This window comes from Adiantum capillus-veneris, chromosome 2 (assembly GCF_014529385.1).
Source record: "Adiantum capillus-veneris isolate H3 chromosome 2, ASM1452938v2, whole genome shotgun sequence".
Classification (NCBI taxonomy): Eukaryota; Viridiplantae; Streptophyta; class Polypodiopsida; order Polypodiales; family Pteridaceae; genus Adiantum; species Adiantum capillus-veneris.
The window spans coordinates 15,155,119-15,162,687 of record NC_140932.1 but is presented as its reverse complement, the minus strand read 5'-3'; the positions used below and the strand labels follow the sequence as shown (position 1 = coordinate 15,162,687).

The 7,569-nt window shown below is 40.9% G+C and overlaps 1 pseudogene; it reads right to left on the bottom strand.

Moving 5' to 3' along the window:
* Positions 1-1,570: 1,570 nt before the first annotated feature.
* Positions 1,571-2,387, bottom strand: LOC147462408 (uncharacterized; annotated as a pseudogene).
* Positions 2,388-7,569: the final 5,182 nt, after the last annotated feature.

Below are 7,569 nucleotides of genomic sequence, written 5' to 3'. Positions count from 1 at the left end.
CCTATGCCTTCAAAACAAAAAAATAAAAGTTGATCACATTTGGATAAACTTCCTTGATCCACAATCGTTAAAAGCAGCTCAAACCTACTCACATGTGTCCGTGTTAAGCATATCTTATATTCTGCTTGAAAAAGTGCATCACATTTGGGATGCATGCAGACCAAAGCATTGCAATGAACATCCCTAATTAAAATTCTCATCCATTTTCTTTGGACCATTTCAATGTTTTTAATATTGTTGCATGCCAAAATTATATACAAGAATCTTGACGAGCACATTATATGATTTCATCAATATGACACAATTTGCATACATGTCAAACAAGCATGATAGTATATACCAAGAGCGTGTGATTAACAATTTGATCATGACTTTGTTTGCCCATGTGCAAAATGTTACATGCCTTGAACATGCAAAAATAGGTGATCACGTCTGGAGAGAGGCCCTTGCTTTGGAGCGGATGAAAACAACGCAGGCCTTAGTCCTGGCCACCTTAGACATACCCTGCACTAAGTGCAACTTCAAGAGATAACATCTTGGGCATGAAGTTTATCAACCACTTGTGCTGATTTGGTGAATATACCACATGCTACTGTGTTTTCTTTTGACAGTGCAAGCATCGACTCCTACTGTCATGGCTGGGTGGGAGTAGTGACATAATTTGAAATCCTCTCAATATTATGGTGTGTCAAATAGACGTAGGTATCATGAGGAGTGAGCACCTCTTTTTATTGATATGTACAAAGAGACAAGTCAAAGAGTTTGTGTTTTATCATGCACCCTGCTACGCGGTTGAGAGGGCTAGCCAGCACCCCGGTTAGTGCGGGCAATGGTTGAGGGGCTAGGACATATCCATAGCTGCAGTCCCATGTGGGCATCATTATTTGCGGTAGTAGCTTGAGTGAGTGTAGCATAGTCCCCATCCTCCGCAAAAGCTCCTCATGCTTTCCACCTCGCAACTTGGCCATTGTGGAAGACTGTGATGGGGCAAGCATAACGAATGGTGGACAGATAGTGGGCAACAATGAGCGTCATGCGTCAGTGCTTGGTTGAGGGCAGTATGCACCACACCCTTTGATTTTGCATCGAGAGAATTAGTGGCCTCATTCAAGAGTAAGATAGTTAAATCTTTTAAGAGGCCAATGTTCTCCACAAGTCAACCAGACTCCCCAGAAATTTTCCACATCAGATAGCCTACATATGAAAATTCAAAGCCTACATAGTACACCACCATGTTTAAATCTCTATGGCTAGGATCAAGCTCATCCATCGGTCGAGCATTGGTTGTGGCTAACTTAGAGCTATGAGACATTGACTGCCTACAGTGAAGCTCTAATTATTATGTCTTGCCATGCAATAAATAGATTGATGCAAAAGGGGCAAAGGACGTCTAGAAGAGTGTTCTAGTGGAAGGAGAGGAAGACAGACTATAAGCAGAGAAAACAAAAACCATCATTTTACAAAGTAAATAAGCCTTTGCATGTATACTATATAGTTAATTGTCTTCTTACAATAGGCAAAGGCTACATTGATCGACACCATCCTATGTTAGCTATCTTTAAAACTTAATCTACGATCCCGAACTCGCCCTATCGATGCTTTCAGTTACAATAATCTTCACACATGCGTTCTCGTTCTGTTCTCATCGTCATCGACCCTTAAAGATCCTTCAGAGTAATTAACAGAGTAATTAACGTCAGAGTGCTTTCTTACTATCTTTTCGCTTTTGTAATATTGCTCAAAGAATTCTTGATTTACCTTTCTAATTCCTTCCAAACTACAAGCTTAAACATACTATAGCATGGATTAAGACAGAAAAAAATAATCAAAGTCCAGCTGTCAGCAATGTTTATACGTAAACCTTAATCCGGTACCTGTGATTAAATGTTTTAGTTTGATTGAATCGATCAATGATTGCGATTGGCTAGCAAGAGATTCACACCTAGCCGGGTGACGATGGGATTGATTTCGGCATGCTGGAAGAGCGCTTTGACGCATTCTTCTTTGTCTAGACAGAGAGTGAGGCAGCGTTCTATGAGGTACTGCACCTGCAACTCAGAGGAGAGAGCTTGCATGTGTAATTAATGGCGTTATCCAGCAGACCTATATATGTATGCTGGTTGATAATTAAAACCCTAGTTGACTTAATAATCAAGCTCTAGCACATAATTGCTGGTAAAGAAATAGAGCATAAATCAATGATTATAGGCAGGCAGGCTCACCTTCCTAATGAAAGATTGCGAAGCCTCATCCATCACATTTTCTGTGCTTGTGCTCGAATTCGACAATGATGATGCAGTGTCAGTGCTAGCTGCACTGCAGCTTAATGCACTGGTGGCCGAGGTACTTGACGAGGAGGATGACCTGCATGAAGCTGTTGGTCTCATGATGTTGTTTCTCGCTCGCAAAGACAGGAAAAGACAGTGGCAGAGTCTATAGTAGCAGAAGACGTGCAGCACTTATACTAGCATGTCAGAGCATTGTAGGACACTTACGGTGACAGTAGAGTCTAGACATGTCCTAGACATGTACACAGAGTGTTGAAACACCACTTCAATCTCCAGAGTTACACACTCATGGCGGCCGGACACTGTCGACAGTAGTGTCAGGATACCAGTACTGTATTGAGCCACGCGCTTATATTAGTACAAGCACAGGCCCAAAGTACAGTACAATGTCCTGCTGCTGCAGAGAAATTGAGCCACGCGCTTATATTAGTACGAGCACACGGATCACTCAGTCCAGAGCAGCGCGCGCGCTGCTATTCCTTGGCTGCTGGAAAGAGTATTGTAATGACTCTGCTCAAAAGGCTGTAATGACTCTAGTGTAATGTTTCCCTTGGCCGCTGGAAAGACTATTTGATAGCTGGTCAAACCTGAGCCGCTTTCCAAATGTGTCCTCCTGGGGAGTGTGGGAGCAGCGTGCGCGCTGCTTCTTCATGGTGCTCTTTGCAAGCATCTTAGATCTCCTACATGACCACGCCATATGATCACGTGTCCACCCAGTGCAGGCACATGTGAAAAGACATAGATTCTCACACAAAGAGGAAGGAAAACGTGTTTTGCAAAGGCACCTTCCCCTCAACCATCTTGCTCAAATAGACCATGGGTGGGGGTCTAACAATACGCAACCAATGACCAGCATGCACATTGCTTGTGACTGGAGGCTACATACCGATGAAAGGAGGTGATGGGGACTGGTCCTAGCACCCTTGATCTCAAGGGTGCCAATGCCCCTTTACTGGCAAACTTGCCCATCTTCGGCTTCTAGTGCTCACGAGCCTAATGGATTTTCAAGTAGCAACACACGAGTATCCTACTCCTAAAAGCAAAAAAACAATAAGACCACAACTAGCTTAGTATATAGTGACAAATAAAAAAAAGACCACAAATAGCAAGTGTTTATGTGTGTGTGTGCAATTGTATTTGTGTGTGTAACATTTAATGGCCTAATAACTTATGTGTAGCGGAAATTAGCATGAACATAGTGGGCATTTCATTAGAATGGATTCCTAATGAGAATTACAAGAGTGCTTGGGTGGAGAGAGCAACAAAAAGCATAACACCTAGTTAGATAGCATCAACAATACTTTCAAAAGAGAGAGAAATTAAGCAATTGACAACATTTGAGGACCGGATTTGCATGGAGCCGGTCCCCCCTCCAAAAGGCTTTGTATTATGGTTTCTCCCTGCAAGAGAGACATTGTACAATACAATTCTTTGTGTTCCTTCAAGACTAGCTAGTGCAATGAAGATGAAAGCTTCATGCACCAAGCAAAACACTTATCAAACACAACTTTAATTATCCCCGGTCTCAGACCCAAGACCTCACACACCTTCGAAGATGGTGAGAGCTAGCAGGGTATGAGAGTAGATTGAGAGGAAGAAGGAGTATCTTACGAGAAAGATGTACATCTCCTCACATAATCACTCATATTAGCATAGCTTAGCTTAGTAATTAGCCTGGTAGAAGAGATGAGCATGCATTGAAGCTTAGCTCTTGGTTGGCTTTGCATCCACATGCCAAGAGTGTGTCGATGTAGGCTTCTATCTCACAAGCTTGGAGTAGGTGATGAGCTCTCCATTAAAGCTTGGGAAGAGATAGTCTTCTTTACTTCTCACATAGGCTGTGTGAGAGTGTGTGTGTGATAATGCCTTGCAAAAATCAGCCCCCTCTCTCTCTTGGGCGAGCCCTCTTGCTATTTGCTCTTGAAGGCTACCCATTGGACCTCCCCAGGGCTAGCCTATCACAATTAAGCAGCATAAGTGATAGCCTTCTGACATGTGTCCCCCTTTCCCCTTTTGTGAGAGCTTAATCAATTAAACTTAATTGATTTAAATGAATTAAATCCCCATTGGACCAATAGGAATTAAGTAGCCCATTGGGCTACTCAATTCCTATTGGACCCCTTCATGGGCTGTCCAATAATCATCCAGGAGACTTAATTTTCATTGGTTCTTTTTATTAAGTGTCTTAAAATTAATTAGGCTAAATTTACTCTAGCCTAATTCTCATTGGTCCACTTCAAGGGTCATCCAATCGGAATTGGGTACACCTTGTGGGCATATGGCCTAGGGAGTTGACATGTGTCCCTCATTCCCTTTGTGTAAAGGGAGCTTGTGTGTGTGTATGTGGCTTTCTCTCTCATCCCCTAGAAGAAAGGCTCGCCCCCTCCCATGTAGGGATATACAAGACTTTTTGGTCACACACAAAGCATCCAATTTCCCCTAGGGTTGACCTTTGGACACAACCTTTGAATTTTGGAACCTTAGCATTTTGGAAGTCTTAATGGGCTGAACCTTAGGGTCTTTTTAGCCCATTGTTTCACATGGCTCTTTTGCAGATGGCCCCCCCTTTGGATCCCTATTTTCCCTCCTTTGGATCCCTACTATGGCCGGTCTGCTAGCTTAACCAATATTCTAGCTTTTTCTCCCCTGGCACTTCCCCATATTAAATGATCAGTTTAACATGAGAAAATCATTTAGGAGAATTAGATATTGATTATTATGACAGTGTGTGTGTATTACAACAAGTTTATTTGTGTTTGTGTTTGTAGTATACAAATGCATGATTGTAAAGTGTGTGTTTGTAGTATACAAATGCATTACTTATTGTGTTTACGTCATGTGTTACTGTGTGGTTGTGTGTGTGAATGCAAGTGTGTATATGTGTGTGTGTATGCATGATTGTATTTGTGAAATGTGTTGTTGTGTGTGTGTGTATGCATGATTGTATTTGGTAAAGGTGTTGCTCTTTGTGTGTGTGTGTGTGTGTGTGTGTGCACGTGCATTTCCGTCAGAGGAGCTTCCAATGGAGCCCCATTTGGAGCTCCTCCATGCCTTGAAAGGCATGGTGAGAAGGTAGTGTGCACGCTGCCTTTTCACCATGCCTTTCAAGGCATGGGGGAGCTCCATTTGGATCCCCAATGGAGCTCTTCCATGCCTTGAAAGGCATGGAGGAGCTCCATTTGGAGCTCCTATGGCAGACCTACATGCATGCTCGCACCCGCGCGTGCACACACACACACACACACATACACCCATTTACATGAGTATAAAACATGCACACACACACCCACACACACCCACACACGCACCCCCCCCCCCCCAACACACACACACACCCTGAGTACCTTCTCTTCTTCTTCTACTCCTTCTTCTGCAAACTGAACACATAACAATTTTATATCTCAAGTATAAAACTCCTGGTTTCGGCATTCTTTTGGTTTTGTTAATTGGCTAATATACTGGTACAGCGGTATTAGACGTATCATTACCAGTGCTACCAGCACTAGTACTAGCACTAGAAGTCGTTTGACTAGTACTAGTACTAGTACTAGTATGCCAATATATCAGTATAGCAGTTTTAGTAATAGTACTAGCACTAAAAGTTGGAAGACTAGTACTTCTATCAGTACCAAAATACGTATCATTACCAGTGCTACCAACACCAGTACTAGCACTAGAAGTCTTTTGACTAGTACTAGTACTAGTATGCTAGTATATCAGTATAGCAGTTCTAGTAACAGTACTAGCACTAAAAGCTGGAAGACTAGTACTTGTACCAGTACCAATATACCAAACTTGTATCTATATGTGTATACTGGCTCTCATCAGGATCCTTATAGAATTGCCTATTTCCTATCTCCGAGGGTGAAACTCCTGGTTTTAACATTGTTCAAAAATTCGTGAAATAACAATATGTTAGGGAACTGGTAAACCATTAAACATGTATACTAGAAAAGTAATAAAGCAGTATCAGTACCAGTACTACCAGTGCTATTACTAGCACTGACAATTTTAGACTAGTACCAATACTAAGTATGCCCCTTGGTATACCAGTTTAGAAGTATCACAATTTCAATACCAGTACTAGGAGTACTAGTACTAGCAGCACTAACTCATACCAGTACTAGTATACCATACCTGTATCAGTACCAGTATATTGGCTCTTTGCAAGATTTATGGAATTACCTATTTCCTATATAAGACTACTAGTTTATACACCTTTTTGGTATTCTCGACATAAACAATGTTTAGAAACCAGTTTGCCAATAAACCAGTATAGCATTATAACAATATAACAATATAGACGTGTAGCAGTATCAATACCAGTACTGCCAGTATCAATACTAGCACTGAGAGTCTGAGACTAGTACCAGTACTAGTATACCAGTTGACCAGGATTGCAGGATAACAGTACTAGTACTACCAGTATATCGACACTGACAATGAAAATCTGAGACTGGTATCGGTACCAATACCAATGTATCGGACTGTAATAAGTTTTTTTAAAACGATGTAATTGGCTACCAAAGTCTCTTGAAATTTTGCTTTCAATTATAAGGTTACTTACACAAAAAGGTGTACCTATATGAAATGGATAACAACTAGTGTACCAATTTACCAAGATAGCAGGATAGCAGTACTAGTGTTGGCACTGAAAATTTGAGACTAGTACCAGTACTAGTACTAGTGTATCAGAGTGTAAAAAATTTGTTTAAAATGATGTAATTGGCTACCAAAGTCTCTTGAAATTTCGCTTTCAATTATAAGGTTACTTACACAAAAGGTGTACCTATGTGAAATGGATAACAACTAGTGTACCAATTTAAGAGGATAGTAGGATAGTAGTACTAGTACTACCAATACCAATACTGGCACTAAAAATCTAAGACTGGTACCAATACTAGTGTATCAGACTGTAAATTTTTTGTTTAAAATGATGTAACTGGCTACCAAAGTCTCTTGAAATTTCTCTTTCAATTATAAGGTTACTTACACAAAACGGTATACCTATGTGAAATGGATAACAGCTAGTGTGACAATTTACTAGGATAATAGGATAGCAGTACCAGTACTACCAGTACCAATACTAGCACTAAAAATTTGATACTGGTACCAATACCAGCACCAGTATATCAGACTGTTAAAGTTTGTTTATAATGGTGTAATTGACTACCAAAGTCTCTTGAAATTTATATATCAATTATAAGGTTACTTGCACAAAAAGGTTGTACCTTTGTGACATGGATAACAACTGGGATTCCCATGCATCACCTTCATATAG